The sequence below is a fragment of the Chlorocebus sabaeus genome, chromosome 24, assembly GCF_047675955.1.
Source record: "Chlorocebus sabaeus isolate Y175 chromosome 24, mChlSab1.0.hap1, whole genome shotgun sequence".
Lineage (NCBI taxonomy): Eukaryota > Metazoa > Chordata > Mammalia > Primates > Cercopithecidae > Chlorocebus > Chlorocebus sabaeus.
Genome location: NC_132927.1, coordinates 66,033,119 through 66,051,250, shown reverse-complemented (window position 1 = coordinate 66,051,250; position 18,132 = coordinate 66,033,119). Strand labels below are relative to the sequence as shown.

The following is an 18,132-nucleotide window of genomic DNA, read 5'->3' as shown; positions in this document are numbered from 1 at the left end:
GCTGGGTTTGGCCAAAATTGGGTGTGAACCTTTCCGGGACCTGACTTCTCAGCACAGGGTTATTGCGAGGATTGATTGGGGAGCCCCAAAACATTGCCTGCTCCTCGGGAAGTGCTCAGGGAATGCGAACTAGGATGACTCCTTTCATAGCAATGTCTTATAACAGGGGTCCCCAACCCCCAGGCCATGACCAGTACCAGTTCATGGCCTGTTAGGTACCAGGCCACACAGCAGGAAGTGAGCTGTGGGCATGTAAGCAAAGCTTCATCTGTATTTACAGCCACTCTCCATCACTCACATGACCACCTGAGCTCCACCTCCTGTTGATCAGTGGCAGCATTTTCATAGGAAAGCAAACCCTGTTGTGAACTGTGCATGCAAGGAATCCAGGTTGCATGCTCCTTATGAAAATCTAATGCCTGATGATCTGCTACTATCTTTCATCAGCCCCAGATGGGACTCTCTAGTTGCAGGAAAACAAGTTCAAGGCTCCCACTGATTCTACATTATGGTGAGTTGTATAATTATTTCATTATATATTGCAATGTAATCATAATAGAAATAAAGTGTACAATAAATGTAATGTGCTTGAATCATCCCAAAACCATCCCCTGACCCCAGTCCATGGAGAAATTGTCTTCCACAAAACCAGTTCCTGGTGCCAAAAAGGTTGGGAACTGCTGCCCTGTAGTGTTGTTAAAGTGCTCCCCTTGCTCTGGGGCGATCTAGCTGCCTGGGTTCCTGAATGACTGTGTGGAGGGAGCCATCTACCAACCAGGGTTGCCTGTCAAACTGTTACATATGCAGGAAGTAAACTTCTGTGGTTAGTCTTTGACATTTGGAGTTTGTTCTAGCAGCTAGCTTCAGAGATACTTTGCATTACCCTAAACAGTATGGTCAGTTAATATTGCAAGAAGGTCATTCACATTCTCAATGTCCTCTCCATCTCTACAGGCTTTGACCTACTGTAGAAAGTGTCTCCTATACAACTTACTTACCCTCAGCATCTAAAAGCCAAGTCAGTGTATCTCTTTTTTATGGAAATCTCCTATCTCCCCAGTTAGACAATACTGTGGGTATGGATTTCAGGGTGCAAGAAATGCATTTCTTTACTGAATTTCTTTCTTGAGTTTCTATGCCACAAGGATAGCAGAAAAGAAATTCTAGTTAGTTTGGGGGTTTTCTAATGTTTTTTATTTGAGCCCAAGTTCTGGTTTGTGGAGGCATAGCTGGTCTTTAATGTCATCATCTGTTGGAGACGTCCTCACTTCTTTGATATTTCATTGTCAATTAACTGTGAGATTTTTACTCATTCTTTACTATAAGTCCCTTCCATTGGTTCAGGACTCAGCTGCCCCAATTCCCTTTATAGGTATGTAAATATAAAGAGGCTTGTGTGAGAGTCCAGGGTATATGAGAATCTGTCTGTGGGTCAATGGGTAGAAGAAAGTACTAAGGACAACACCAAAAAAAAAACAGCCAAGATTTTTATATAAAAAAAATATAATGCCAGCACAAAAAGTAAGCCCTTTGAGGGCAAGAACTGTATCCTGACCATATCCTGGTACCCTGTCCAGCAAATCAAGTTTTTCTTTTCTTTTCTTTGAAACAGAGTCTCATTCTGTCACCCAGGTGGGAGTGCAGTGGTGCAATCTTGGCTCACTACAACCTCTGCCTCCTGGGTTCAAGTGATTCTCCTGCCTCAGCCTCCTGAGTAGCTGGATTACAGGTGCACACCACCATGCCCAGCTAATTTTTGTATTTTTTGGTAGAGATGGGGTTTCACCATGTTGACCAGGCTGGTCTTGAACTCCTGACCTCAAGTGATCCCTGCATCACCCTCCCAAAGTGCTGGGATTACAGGCATGAGCCACTGCGCCAGGCCAAATCAAGTTTTTCTTATTCAATATTTGCTGCTGCTCTTAAATGAGGAAGAACAGTCAATGGACCACAGAAACGGAAGAAAAGATTCCCAGTGTTCTTAAAACAGTAACATTGGCTGGGTGCGGTGGCTCATGCCTGTAATCCCAGCACTTTAGGAAGCCGAGGCAGGCGGATCACGAGATCAGGAGATCGAGACCATCCTGGCTAACACGGTGAAACCCCGTCCCTATTAAAAATACAAAAAATTAACCGGGCATGGTAGTGGGTGCCTGTAGTCCCAGCTACTTGGGAGGCTGCGGCAGGAGAATGGCGTGGACCCGGGAGGCGGAGCTTGCAGTGAGCTGAGATCACACCACTGCACTCCAGCCTGGGCGACAGAGCAAGACTCCGTCTCAAAAACAAAACAAAACAAAACAACAAACAAACAAAAAAACAGTAACTTTAAGCATGGAAGGGCACTGTTATGGGCTGAATTATGTCCCTCCAAAATTCATGCATTCAAAGCCCCAAATACCTCAAAATGTGACTATATTTGGAGATAGAATTTTTAAAGAGGTAATTAAGCTTAAATGAGGTCACCAGGGGTGTGCCCTAAACCAGTATAACTGGCCTCCTTAAAAGAAGAGATTAATACTCAGACACACTCAGAGGGAAGGCTGCTGTGAAGACACAGGGAGTTACTTTTATCTTCAGTGGTGGCTGCTAAGACCAAAAGAAGGCAGTGTTATAATTGGGGAGGGTGGAACTGAGTTGAGTCTTCAGCTCTGTGTTGAAGGAAGTTTTTTAAAAGTCATACTATATAAATTTGTTTCTCAATATGCAAAACTGAACATATTATTTCTGCCTCTAGTGATGTTGGAATAACCAGTTCTACTTGTTTCCTTCCTATCTGTAAACAGCTAGACAACTGGAAAATTATATGATACAATTGTTTTCAGATATTGGACAGCAAAAGTATAATTCCTGAGAGAAAGGAAACAAAACAGAGTGAAAGAACCACCAGGGAGCTGTAAACTGGAACATTCTCAGCATTCATGATGCTCTGGAAGACAACCCAGTCAGTGTGGAGAAATCTCACTGATCACTGTATTAGTTTTCTGTGGCTACTGTAATACATTACCATAAATATGGTGGTTTAAAACAACACAAATGTATTATCTTACAGTTCTGTAGATAGGAAGTCTGACACAGATATTACACTGGGCCAAGATCACAGCATGATGCTGTCCTTTTTGAAGGATGCAGGGAAGAATCCATTTCTTTGCCTTTTTCACCTTCCAGAGGCCACCTACTTTCCTTAACTCATGGCTTCCTTCCTCATCTTCAAAGCCAACAACATTGAGCCAGGTCCTTCTCATGCTGCTATCTCTTTGGTTCTTTCTTCAGCACCCCAGTCTGCTTTTAAGGACCCTTGAGCCCACCTGAATACCTAGAATAAGTTCCCTATTTTAAGGCATGCTGACTAGTAACATTAATTCCAGCTTCTACCTTAATTCCCCTCTGTCATGTAGCCTAACATATTCCCAGGTTTTGGGGATTCGGATGTGAACATCTTTGGTGGAATAATTTTGCTTACTATAACCACTGAGGCATTTCCCAGAACAGTCATGCCATAGTATTAAGATAAACTAGTCCTAAAGTGATGGCTACTCTAGACCCAACCTAACAAAGCCTAAAGACAAGCTTGAAAGGATTAAGCTGATCCACAAGTAAATTAATGCTTGTCAAAATAAACTTCAATTGTCTTCCAAGAAAGGCAACAAAATCCAGACACAAATGTCACAAAACAATGTGACATTAATAATCACAATCAAAAGTTACTGGACATTCAAAGAAGCAGAAAAATAGGATTCATAACCAGAAGAAAAATTAATCAATAGAAATCATCCCATAATGACGGATAATGGAATGATCAAATGGGGACTTTAAAATAGTTCTTATGAATGTGCTCAAGATTAAATAAAAATATGACCATATGAGGAGAGAAATACAAACCATCAACACAAAGTCAATGGCATTTCAATGGAACCAAATGAAATGAAAAATTCACTGGAAATTTAGTTAGAGATTAGACACCAAGGAACAAAATGTCAGTGAACTAGAAGAAATCATGGAAGAAACCATCTAGACCGAAGCACACAGAGAAAAAGTCTGAAAAAAAAATAAAGGCCTGGCGTGGTGGCTCATGCCTGTAATCCCAGCACTTTGGGAGGCCGAGGCAGGTGGGTCGCCTGAGGTCAGGAGTTCGAGACCAGTCTGGCCAACATGGTGAAACCCCGTGTCTACTAAACATACAAAAAAAGTAGCTGGGCGCGGTGGCGGGCGCCTGTAATCCCAGCTACTCGGGAGGCTGAGGCAGGGGAATTGCTTGAACCAGGGAGATGGAGGTTGCAGTGAGCTGAGATCGCACCACTACACTCCAGCCTGGGATACAGAGTGAGACTCGGTCTCAAACAAAAAAAAAAAAAAAAGAGAGAGAAGGAGCGGTCGTTTCCAGAAGCCGGCAGCCGCCTCAGTTGTAAAACCGGTGCTAGCGACACGGGAGTGGCTAATGCATCCTCTTGCCTTTCCCGGTATTTGGGCCTTGCCTGTGACGGTGGGAAAAGAAAATGGCCTTGCGATGCTACAACTGGGGCTGCGGTCAGCGCTTGGATCCTGAGACCAATTCTGATGATGCTTACACATACCACCCAGGTGTTCCAGTCTTCCACGATGTGTTTTTTTTTTTTTTTGTTTTTGTTTTTTGAGACGGAGTCTCGCTCTGTAGCCCAGGCTGGAGTGCAGTGGCGTGATCTCAGCTCACTGCAAGCTCCGCCTCCCGGGTTTACGCCATTCTCCTGCCTCAGCCTCCCGAGTAGCTGGGACTACAGGCGCCCGCCACCTCGCCCGGCTAGTTTTTTGTATTTTTTAGTAGAGACGGGGTTTCACGGTGTTAGCCAGGATGGTCTTGATCTCCTGACCTCGTGATGTTTTAAACGGTTGGTCTTGCTGTAAGAGAAGAACAACTGATTTTTCTGATTTCTTAAATATTATAGACGGTACAAAAGGTAGACATAATAGTGAGAAGCCACCTGAGCCACTCAAACCTGAAGTCAAGACTACTGAGAAGAAGGAACTATCTGAATTGAAACCCAAATTTGAGAAACACATCATTCAAGCCCCTAAGCCAGTAGAAGCAATAAAACGGCCAAGCCCAGATGAACCAATGACAAATTTGGAATTAAAAATATATCTACCTCCCTAAAGCAAGCACTTGATAAACTGTCATCAGGGAATGAAGAAGATAAGAAAGAAGACAATGATGAAATTAAGATTGGCATCTCATGTAAGAATGGAGGGTGTTCAAAGACATATCAGGGTCTAGAGAGTCTAGAAAAGAATTCTGTGTATATCATCCTGGAGTAGCTATTTTCCATAAGGGGATGAAACACTGGAGCTGTTGTAGAAGAAAAACTTCCGATTTTAATTCATTCTTAGCCCAAGAGGGCTGTACAACTGGGAAAAACACGTGGGCTAAACAGATGCTGGGAGGCCAGGCGCGGTGGCTCACGCCTGTAATCCCAGCACTTCGGGAGGCCGAGATGGGCAGATCACCTGAGGTCAGGAGTTCAAGCCCAGCCTGAACAACATGGAGAAACCCTGTCTCTACTAAGAATACAAAATTAGCTGGGAATGGTGGTACATGCCTGTAATCCCAGCTACTCGGGAGGCTGAGGCAGGAGAATCACTTGAACCCAGGAGGCGGAGGTTGCAGTGAGCCGAGATCACGTCATTGCACTCCAGCCTGGGCAACAAGAGCAAGACTCCGTCTCAAAAAAAAAAAAAAAAAAAGAAAAAAGGAAAGAAAAAAAAAGGATGCTGGGAAAAAACTTGTTCCGTGTAGACATGACGGGCATCAGACTGGAAGTGAACTTAACATTTCAAGCATATGCTAAAAATTCACTTCCAGAACTTAGTCAGGTGGAAGCAACAGCACATTGTTAAATGTGCACATTGTATTTGAAGAAGAGAAGGAATTTGATCAAAATGTGAAATTATGGGGTGTGATTGATGTAAAGCGAAGTTACATAACTATGACTACAACAAAGATTGAGATCACTATGAGAAAAGCTGAACCAATGCAGTGTGCAAGCCTTGAACCGCCTGCAGTGAAAAAACAGGAAAAACAGAAAGATGACACAATAGATTGGGAGACGGGAGGAAGACTATTCCATATTTCAGAATCCTTAATACTGTGTGAAGTGGTAGCTTGCTGCTGTAATCTTTTGTTTTGTTGTTGTGTTACTGAATCTGGCATTTCGGGGTTAACATTAGGTTCTTAAAAGTCAAGGTCAGTTTGTCTTTTTGTGCCTCTCTTCTTTCTTTTGTGTTATATAAGATTGATTATTAATTTCTCCTTACTGGTAGGAACCACAGTTGTGTCCTATACTTGAAGAGGTTGGAAAATAGCCCATAACCATAATTGCAGTATTTCTTTGTATTTCTCTGTTGAGCACAGAAATATTAAGGAACATGTTTTTTACATCTTTATATTATTCCATGATTAGTAAAGCAAGATGAAATGTCAAATTTTAATCAGTTTTTCATGGATTTGTGTTCTTACAGTACTTGAAAATATTTAAGGAAGAGATGAGAAGCTCTGCAGTTTTTTCTATGTGGGATGATTACTTTTTTAAGGAGGATTAATTCCGAGGTAGTATAGTAAGTAAAGGGGAGTATATGCATTGTTTAACAAATTAGAATTTGTTTACAACTACTTGAATTTTAAAATTACAGCAAAACTTACATTACTTGCCAAGCAGTATGATGTAAGAGTACAGGAAGCATAACTAAGAATGCCAAGGTATCAATTTGGTTAAAATTCACCGTTTTATAAGACTAAGCAATAATCTTAAAAACCTCTTTCCTGAATGTTTAAATGTGTTTGTATGGTGTTATGACTAATTGTTATTTATTTAGAGACTAAACCCTCTTAAAACCTTTAATTGGTTAAATATAAAAAGAAATTATATATATCTTGCCTCCCTGATGGAAAACTATATAAAATTGTAGACTTAAAATGTTTGCAGAAATACATTAGGATATCAGAAAACTAAATATATGGATTTGCTTTATGACTATCTATTACATGTTAAATAAAATAGCTTAATTCTTTTGGAGTTTTTTTAAAGTAATTCTTGAAGAGCTTCACAATTCTAGTGATACAATGTTGATTATGTATTATACTTTATTTATATTAAATACAGGTAACACAGAATTAGATTGTTTGGATAGATTTTGAGGCAGTGCAGAACTCAAGAAGAAAAATTAGGAAATATTATAAAGTCCAGAACTCTGGAAGAACTTAGGAAGTTCGGGAATAAATTAAACTTACATAGATTTAAAAAGAAAATAAAAAGACTCAAACCCCGTGAGTCTTCTTTTCCTTGGTATTTATGAAATTCCTACAAAGAAAAATTTCCAGAAGTACTATTTTTGTTAATAAAGCATGTATATCATTCTATTACTATTAGCAAATAACTTAGATGTAGTTAATATCATTGTTAAAAGGCTTAGCTCTGTTACAAATAAAAGTAAAAAGACCTGGGATTACCAGACTTTCATGACATTACATTACCATGACCAGAAACTCTGGGCAGTAAAAGTTAGGCCCACACAGTGCGTATAAGTATCTAATACCTTGAGATCTACTTAAAAATTTTCAAGTTATCTTTCCTGATTTAGGAACCATTTAGGGGCATGAAGTCTTTATAGGTTGGGGGAAAGGTTGATACTTAGTTTGATTAAAAGTAATGATTAATATACCTTTTTTTTTTTTTTGAGACAGAGTCTTGGTCTGTTACAGCCTGGAGTGCAGTGGCACGATCTTGGCTCACTGCAACCTCCATCTCTCAGATTCAAGCGATTCTCTTTGCCTCAGCCTCCTGAGTAGTTGGGACTGCAGGCACGCACCACCACGCCCAGTTAATTTTTGTATTTTTAGGAGTGACCGGGTTTCACCATGTTGGCTGGAATGGTCTCCATCTCTTGACCTTGTGATCCGCACGCCTCAGCCTCCCAAAGTGCTGGGATTACAGGCGTGAGCCACGGCACCAGGCCACCTTTTTAAAAAATACTTCCTTCTGAGGCTGTTTTCCCCTAAACAGTATCTTAATCTGATATATGTGATTGAAATATTATTTAAAGCAGTGAGTTATTGTAACCTCAGATTAGTTGCATTGATCAAAACATTGATTTTTTAGAATATATATACACACACTTATTTATATAGCTTTTATATTTAGTCTGGTTACATTAGTAACCATAGTATTTTGTTTCTTATTTCTTAAGGAGCCTTTGAATTTGTTGTCCGGATAAAAATCTGAATGATATTTGTCTTAGACTCATACATAAAGGGACACAGTTATTGTTAGGTAGCATATGTTTTACTATCAGTTAATAAAAAATGCTTTATTGATTTGTTTCTCTTAAAAAAAAAAATAAAAAGAGGCTGGGGCATGGTGACTCACGCCTGTAATTCCAGCACTTTGGGAGACCGAGGCAGGCAGATCACCTGAGGTCAGGAGTTTGAGACCAGCCTGGCCAACATGGTGAAAACCCGTCTCTCCTAAAAAAAAAAAAATACAAAAATTAGCCAGACATGGTGGCAGGCACCTGTAATCCCAGCTACTCGGGAGACTGAGGCAGGAGAATAGCTTGACCGTGGGAGGCAGAGGTTGCAGTGAGCCAAGATCATGCCATTGCACTCCAGCCTGGGGAACAAGAGTGAGACTTCATCTCAAAAAAAAAAGAAAAAAAGAAAGAGCATTAATGACACTTGGGAAAATATTAAATGGTCTAATGTATAAAAAGTAGAAGTCCCAGAAAAGGGAGAACAAAAAATTTTTTTGAAGTAATAATGGCCAAAATTTCCCCAAATTTAATGAAAACTATAAACATATAGCTCTGAGGCTCAATGAACCCCAAGCAGAAACATGTATAAACAAAACACGTCATAGTGAATTGCTGAAAGCCAGCAATAAAAAAGAAATTCTTCAAAGCAGATAATAAAGACATATTACATACAGGGAACAAAGACAAGAATATTCACAGACTTCTTGTCAAGAACAATGCAAGCCAGAAGACAATAAATATGCATTGTCCTAGAGCTAAAAGTTTAAAAAAAAAAATTGTTTTTTTTTAACACAGAATTCTATATCCAGCAAAAATAATCTTAAAAAAAAAAACCATAAACAAAATAACACTTTTCATCCAGGAGATCTCCACGATAAGAAATGTTAAAGGATTGCACAAAGGCCATCACAACCTTATACATGAAAAAAGACTTCTGCAAGAACATCTGCCCAACAACTGCCTGTCTAGCATCAGATGAGTGTCACTCTTGTTCTTGATCTTTATAGCCAAGGATAAGTATCTTCAAGCAATTATGCAATTCTCCTCATTTTTTCTTTAAAAACTTTTGTCTTTCGGCCAGGCGTGGTGGCTCATACCTGTAATCCCAGCACTTTGGGAGGCCGAGGTGGGTGGATCACAAGGTCAGGAGATTGAGACCATCCTGGCTAACACGGTGAAAACCCGTCTCTACTAAAAATACAAAAACTTAGCCGGGCGTGGTGGCGGGCGCCTGTAGTCCCAGCCACTGGGGAGGCTGAGGCAGGAGAATGATGTAAACCTGGGAGGCGGAGCTTGTAGTGAGCAGAGATGGCGCCACTGCACTCTAGCCTGGGCGACAGAGCGAGACTCTGTCTCAAACAAACAAACAAAAAACACTTTTGTCTTTCTTTACCTCCCTGAATATGCATATAGTTTATCATGGCATACGTATTCCATTGCAATGCCTTACCCTGGAATAAACATAATTTTCTTAAAAAAAGAAAAAGAAATGTTAAAAGAAGCTCTTTGCACTGAAGGAAAATAATACCAAGTGGAAACTTGGATTTACATAAAGGAAGGCACACTGGAAGTGGTAAATATGTGAGCAAATGTAAAATATGTTTCCACTTTATTTACAAATTTCTTTTAAAATGAGTTGAATGTTTAAAGCCAAAACAGTAATATATTGTGGATTTATTATCTATGTGAAGTAAAACGTATGTCAACAATTGCATAAAGGACCTAAGGGGAGGAATGAAAATATACTACTATAAGATTCTTGGTTATATAATAAGAGATATACTATAATTTGGAAGTAGACTGCAGTAAGTTAAAGATGCTTATTGTAAACCCTATACTGTACTCCACTAAAAAATAAAACAGGTAGATATAGGTGATAAGACAACAGAGAGAAAATGGAACCTAAAAATACTCAATCCAAAAGAAAGCAGGGAAAGAGGGGAAAAAATAATAACAGATAACCAAGTAGAAATAAAATAGTAAAGTGGTAAACTTAAATCCATCCCTATTAGCAGCTACATTAAATAAAAGCACTTAAATTAAAAGCCAAATATTGTGAGACTGGATTAGAAAGCAAGACCCAATTCAGAGTTGTCTAAAAAGAAACCCAAAATATAGACAACAAATGGATGAAAATAAAGGAATGGAAAAAGATATACCATACAAAAACTAGAGATGGCTATATCAATGTCAGACCAAGTAGACTTCAGGATAAACAATATAACCATGGATTTAAAAAGGCAATTCACAATGATAAAAGGATTAATTCATTAAGAAAACACAACAGTCCTAAATGTATATGCACCTATTCACAGAGCTTCAAAACACATAAAGCAAACACTGAAGGAACTGAGAAAAGAGAACAATTTTTTTTTTTTTTTTTTTTTTTTTTTTTGAAAAGGAGTCTCGCTCTGTTGCCCAGACTGGAGTACAGTGGTGCGATCTCAGCTCACTGCAACCTCCACCTCCCGGGTTCACGCCATTCTTCTGCCTCAGCCTCCTGAGTAGCTGGGACTACAGGTTCCCACCACCACGCCTGGCTAATTTTTTTTGTATTTTTTTTAGTAGAGACGGGGTTTCACCATGTTAACCAGGATGGTCTTGACCTCCTAACCTTGTGATCTGCCTGCCTCAGCCTCCCAAAGTGCTGGGATTACAGGCATGAGCCACTGTGCCTGGCCAAGAACAAATTTTTAATTCACAATTATAGATTATTTCCAAACTGAACGGTTTTCATGCCCAACAAATGGTGTTGGGAAAGCTGGATCTCCACATCGTAAGAATGAAGTTGGACCCTTACCTTATATCATATATAGAAATTAACTCAAAGGTATCAAAGAGCTAAATGTAAGAGCTAAAATTACAAAACTCTTAGAAGAAAACATAGGGAAAAAGTTTCATGACATTGGATTTGTAAAGAATTTCTTGGCTATTACATCAAAAGCATAGGCAACAAAAGAAGAACTAGATAAATTGGACTACATCAAAATCTAAAAATGTGTGCATGAAAGTGAGAGGTGACAATGTGCTAGCAGCCCTCACGACAGGCACTGTCCCCTGCTCCATGGCACGCAGTCCCCTCCACAGCCCAAGGGCTGAGGAGTGCAGGCGTGGCTCGGGACTGGCGGGCAGCTCCGCCTGCAGCCCTGGTGCAAGATCCACTGGGTGAAGCCAGCTGGACTCCTGAACCGGATGGGGACTTGAAGAACTTTTATATCTAACCGGAGGATTGTAGGTGCACCAATCAGCACTCTGTATCTAGCTAACTTAGTGGAGACTTGGAGGACTAGCACTCTGTGACTCTGTGTCTAGCTCAAGGATTGTAAATGCACCAATCAGCACTCTGTGTCTAGCTCAGGGTTTGTAAATACACCAATCAGTACTCTATCAAAACAGACCAATCAGCTCTCTGTAAAATGGACCAATCAGCAGGATGTGGGTGGGGCGAGATAAGGGGATAAAAGCAGGCTGCCAGCGCTGGCTAGCTGCAACCCAGTTGAATCCGTTTCCATCCCGTGGAAGCTTTGTTCTTTGGTCTTTGTAATAAATCTTGTTGCTGCTGACTCTTTGCGTCCACACTGCCCTTATGAGCTGTAACACTCATGGCAAAGGTCTGCAGCTTCACTCCTGAAGCCAGCGAGACCACAGACCTACTCGGAAGAACAAACAACTCCAGACGCACTGCCTTTAAGAGCTGTAACGCTCACCACGAAAGTCTGCAGCTTCACTCCTGACAGCGAGACCATGAACCCACCAGAAGGAAGAAGCTTCAGATACGTCTGAAGGAACAAACTCCAGACACACTATCTTTAAGAACGGTAACATTCACCGCGAGGGTCCGCGGCTTCATTCTGAAAGTCAGTCAGTGAGACCAGGAACCCACCAATTCCGGACACAAAAAGACACACACTATCAAGAGTGAAAAGGCAACCCATGGAATGGCAGAAAATATTTGTAAATCATATTTGTTAAGGGATTAGTATCCAAACTACATAAAGAACTCCTGCAAGTCAATGATAAAAAACCAAATAACCCAACTAAAATATGAGCAAAGAATGTGGATAGTCATTTCTCTGAAAAAGATATACAAATAGTTAATAAGCACATAAAAAGATGCTCAACACCACTAACCATTAGGGAAATGAAAAATGGAAACCACTTCACACCCATTTAGATGGTCATCATTTTAAAAAATCAGAAAATAATGGGTTGATAAAAATACAGAGAAGCTGGAATTATTATGCATTGCTGGTGGGAATGTAAAATTAAGCTATTGCTGTGGAAATTATTTGAGCAGTTCCTCACATAATTAAACGTGGAATTACCATATGATCCAGCAATTCCACTTCTGGGTGTCTACTCAAAAGAATGAAAGCAGAGATTCCAACATGTATTTGTACACCTATGTTCACAGCAGCATTATTCACAGTAGCCAAAAGGTGGACAACGTAAGTGTCTATGAACAGTTAAATGGATAAACCAAAAATGGTACATACATACAGTGGAATGTTAATTCTTCAGCCTTAAAAAAGAAGGAAATGCTGACAAAGCTATACGACATAGATGAACCTTGAAAACATTATGCTAAGTTAAATCAGCTTGTCACAAGAGAACGAATACTGCATGATTCTTATATGAGTTTCCTAGAATAGTAGAAGTAGTATGGTTGCCAGGAACCTTGGGGAGAGAGGAACTGGGAGATAATTATGTTTAATGGGTATAGAATTTCAGTTGGAGAAGGGGAAAAAGTCCTGGAGATGGTTGCTGGTGATGGTTGCATAACAATGTATGTATCCAATACCTTTGAAATGTACACTTAAAAATAGTTACAATGAAGCCGGGCGCGGTGGCTCACGCCTGTAATCCCAGCACTTTGAGAGGCTGAGGCAAGTGGATCATGAGGTCAGGCGTTCGAGACCAGCCTGGCCAACATAGTAAAACCCCATCTCTACTAAAAATACAAAAAATTAGTTGGGCATGGTGGTGGGCACCTATAGTCCCAGCTACTTGGGAGGCTGAGGCAGGAGAATTGCTTGAACCTGGGAGGTGGAGGTTGCAGTGAGCCGACATAGCGTGACTGTACTCCAGTCTGGGCAACAGTGTGAGACTCCATCTCAAAAAAAAAAAAAAAAAAAAAAAAAAAAAGAGAGAGAAAGGAGAAGAAGGAAGAAGAAATAATAAAAAGGGTTTGGGGAAGGAGGCATTAACATGGCTTTGGGATGATTAAATTTCCTTTTTTCCCCCCTCCCCCCCCCCACATCAGAGGGAAATTCTTACATTGCAGTCTGGCCCAGTTCCCCAGTTACTCTCTAAGAGAACTCCTGTGTGCTAGAAGTCTGTGGCCAAGTGGGCCTGTGGGTCTGTAAGCTGGCATGGGAACTAGGTTTTTCTTACTTCCCAGTTTAATTTAAGGGAAGGCACTTTGCTGAAGTGCTTAAACAGGAAGGAGAAATTACCAACACTGTTATTTTCTCTTGCGACAGCTTCAAGATTCAAGCTAAAGCTACCATTATCCTTTTCCCTCAGTTCCGCTAAAAATACTCATCTCCCTATTGGGTTCCACAGAGACTGGAACTTTGGTTGGTTCCACAGGTGCAGATGGAGCCACAGGTTCCCTGGTCCTTATAGGCTCTGTACAGTGATGAGGGACCCTGTCCTTCAGGGGCCTATTGTTTATCCATGGGTGTTCCCTGTGGATTCGGGTGTCAGGCCAGATCCCAGACTCGGATATGGACTTCCTTTTTGAAAGACAGAATGAATGATCAATGTATCCAGTAATGAAGAGACCTCATGGATAATTATTTCAACTTGGTACTGTTTCATATCTGATGCCAAAGCAGTACCCTCACATAGAACAACAGAACTCTGCATGGACATAATTTTTTAAATGGGGCTAACAACAGTAACAACAATATTGGTTAACATTGGGAGTATTTTGATATATTGATTTATTTACTCCTTCACAAGGCAGGTTTTATTATTATCCCCATTTCACAGATAAGGAACAGAAAGTCCAAAGGTAACTAATCAGTTACGGGTTCATCTATAATTTTTTTTTTTTTTTTTTTTTTTTGAGACGGAGTCTGGCTCTGTCACCCAGGCTGGAGTGCAGTGGCCGGATCTCAGCTCACTGCAAGCTCCGCCTCCCGGGTTTACGCCATTCTCCTGCCTCAGCCTCCCGAGTAGCTGGGACTACAGGCGCCCGCCACCTCGCCTGGCTAGTTTTTTTGTATTTTTTAGTAGAGACGGGGTTTCACCGTGTTAGCTAGGATGGTCTCGATGTCCTGACCATGCAATCTGCCCGTCTTGGCCTCCCAAAGTGCTGGGATTACAGACTTGAGCCACCGCGCCCCGCACCCCCCCCCCTTTTTTTTTTTTTGAGACAAGGTCTTCTCTGTTCCCCAGGCCAAAATGCAGTGGCATGATCACAGCTCATTGCAGTTTTGACTTACCAGGCTCAAGCAATCCTCCCGCCTCAGCCTGGCGAGTAGCTGGAACCACAGGTGCAGGTCACTATGCTCGGGTAACTTTTTATTTTTAGCGGAGACGAGGTCTCACCCTTGCCAGGCTGGTCTGGAACTCCTGGGCTCAAGCAATCCTCCCGCCTCAGCCTAGCGAGTAGCTGGAACCACAGGTGCAGGTCACTATGCTCGGGTAACTTTTTATTTTTAGCGGAGACGAGGTCTCACCCTTGCCAGGCTGGTCTGGAACTCCTGGGCTCAAGCAATCCTCCCGCCTCAGCCTCCCAACGTGCTGGGATTACAGGCATGAGCCACCGCACCTGGCCCATCCATAAATTTCTACCCCTTTTTTTGACAACTGTTTTCACCATGCAATGTTCCACTGAGAAACAGACTAATTTGAGGCTTGCCCTGTGTTGCTGTATTGTTCTAATTATTTTACTAGCAAGCTATGGGAAGCCAACTCAAATTTGCTGAAGTGTGACTATGGGAAAGAAAATTGGTGGTGGTGTAACTGGGGTCACTGGGAATCTCCAGTTTCAGGCACAACTGTATCCAAGTGACAAGGTGGTGGTTCTCTCTCATTCTCTCTCTCTCTCTCTCACACACACACACACACACACACAATCCACCTACAGAGTCTGTTCACATCCCTGCTGACAAGGTTAAAATGAGTAGCATCAGGCCTATATCCAGAAGTTTAAAGTCTGATAGAAAGAGAGGGCTTTTGTCCCCTTAAAAGTCCCAACATGAATCCTGGGATGGAGTCTTATGGGCTTGTCTTGGGTCACTTAACATCCCTAAAGCCAGGCCCCTGTGGTCAAGTGGAAGGAACCGTTGAGGTGGCCCGGCCTGTGCCAGGTGTCCGTCTTCATGCCCTGGGTTGGAGGAGGGGTCCGGCTCCACTCAAACTGTGTGACCCGAGAATGTGGAGAGGGAGATCAAGATGCTGTTCCCACACCTCAGTTTGAAGGACAGGGCACATACAAGGCAGACAAAAATGACAGACATTCCCTGTCACTGCCAGGAAAGCCGTCCATGGTAGACACTGGATATAATCTGACCTCAAGGTTGCAGGGAATCTATATCACTGAATTGGATGACCAGTAGCCTGCTTTTGTTTGTTCATTTGTTTAACAGCTTCCAATTCATGACTCAAGAAACTCAGCCGGGCGTGGTGGCTCACGCCTGTAATCCCAGCACTTTGGGAGGCCGAGACGGGTAGATCACGAGGTCAGAAGATGAAGACCATCCTGGCTAACACGGTGAAACCCTGTCTCTACTAAAAACATTAAAAAAAAAAAAAAAAAAAATTAGCCGGGCGAGGTGGCTGGCGCCTGTAGTCCCAGCTACTCCGGAGGCGGAGGCAGGAGAATGGAGTGAACCCGGGAGGCGGAGCTTGCAGTGAGCTGAGGTTGCGCCACCGCACTCCAGCCTGGGGGACAGAGCGAGACTCTGTCTCAAAGAAAAAAAGAAAAAGAAAATTAGCCAGGTATGATGGTGCACACCTGTAGTCCCAGCTACTTCGGGGGCTGAGGCAGGAGAATGGCGTGAACCCGGGAGGCGGAGCTTGCAGTGAGCCAAGATGGCGCCGCTGCGTTCCAGCCTGGGCAAAAAAAGCGAGACTCGGTCTCAAAAAAAGAAAAGAAAAGAAAGGAAAAAAGAAAAGAAACTGAGCCATTGCTGTTATATTTCTGAAGTGCAGCCATATGCTGACTTTTATTTTGATATTCATTTTATTCATTCAAAAAATATTAATGGAGCACTAATTATGTGTAAGGATCTTGAAATACACAGGTGAGTCAGTGTCGTGACCCTAGCTTACATTCCAGCAAGGAGCTGAATGCCCAGTGCCATTCAGTGTAGATTTCCTTGACTATAAATTGCATGAAGCTTTTGAATATAATGGTGGATTTTCCTATAACACCATGGATAGAATTTCAAATAGAAGCAGGTGGTCAATACATACTTGCTGATTTATTACACGACAGTAAAGATTCATTCTTCTGTATCATTCTTTTTCTGTATTGTTTATGTGCTCCTGGATCATTCCGATCATGAGTGATGGAAACTACCAGCTATATTTCCAAGAACAGTGATGCAATGCTATTCCTTATAGATGCTGGAAATGGAATTATTTGCTATGGGAACCCCATGTCTATTCATCATTTGCATAGTGTTAAACATGTGTGGGAATGGGAAGTCTCACAACTGCCTTTCTTCCCTTTATTTTTGCTACCTTTGATCTGGCATTTTAATCTTATTTGGTTAAATTATTTCTAGTGAGGTGTTCAAAGACTTTCAAGTAGCTCTGCCTTTTGAACATTAGCTTCTTTGTGGTGTGTTTTTCCCTAATTATTCCAAATACAGTATAATGACCATGAAAGCAGCAAAAAAAAAAAAAAAATATATATATATATATTCTTGAATTTGATTTCATATTCACAGCTTCCTCTTAGTGCCTCTCTAGTTATTAGGTTTATTTCAATGTCATTTACAAGGTGCCTGTCAAGATTATAGTCATTTCAATACAAGTTACTATACATTTAGGGAATAAGTTGGTTCATTTGATTTAAACATGAGACCTCAGTATCTGTGCATATGCTGCTCAAAGCTCTTATTAGAGTTACTGTGGAGTTGGCTACTGTGCATTATTTAATATATATTTAATTTGTTAATCAAATATTTATTGAATGCCTACTATGTGTCAGGTACTACTTTAGACATCGGGAATACAGCAGAGAACAAGACCAAGTGCCTGCTGTCAAGGAGCTTTCATTGTACACGGGGAGAGAGACGATCATGCATAAATAAATAGGAACGTATTATCATGTGCTATAAGGAGACAATGGTGGGATACAGGGTGGAGTCAGGGAAGTAGCTCTCAGGTGGAGGGGTGTATTTGTTTGTTAGAGCTGCCATAACAAAATACCAGAGACCACGTGTCTTAAATGACAGAAATTGATTCTCGCACAGTTCTGGAGTCTAAAAGTCCGAGATCAAGGTGTCGGCAGGTTTGATTCTTTCTGGGACTCTCCTTGGCGTATAGCTGCCTTTTGTTGTGTGTTCACTTGGCTGTCTCTGTGTGTACATCCATGTCTGGTGTACATCAGAGTCTGTGTTCTCACTTCTTCTTCTTAAAAGGGCACCAGTCCTGTTGGATTAGGGTCTACCCAAGTGAACTCAACATAATCACCTCTTTATAGACCCCGTCTCCAAATACAGTCACATCCCGAAGTAGCAGGGGCTAGGACTTCAACATAGGAATTTGGGGAGAACATAATTCAGCCCCTAGTAAGGGGGTCAGGGAGGACCTCTCTGAGGAAGGAAGACATCTGAGCAGAGCTCTGAATAGGGAACAAGTCGTGGCTGTAGGTGAGTCAGTGGTGGAAGG

At 41.5% G+C, this 18,132-nt stretch overlaps 1 pseudogene; it reads left to right on the top strand.

Moving 5' to 3' along the window:
* The first annotated feature begins 4,093 nt into the window (after positions 1-4,093).
* LOC103229507 (cysteine and histidine-rich domain-containing protein 1-like) lies at positions 4,094-6,565 on the top strand (annotated as a pseudogene).
* Positions 6,566-18,132: the final 11,567 nt, after the last annotated feature.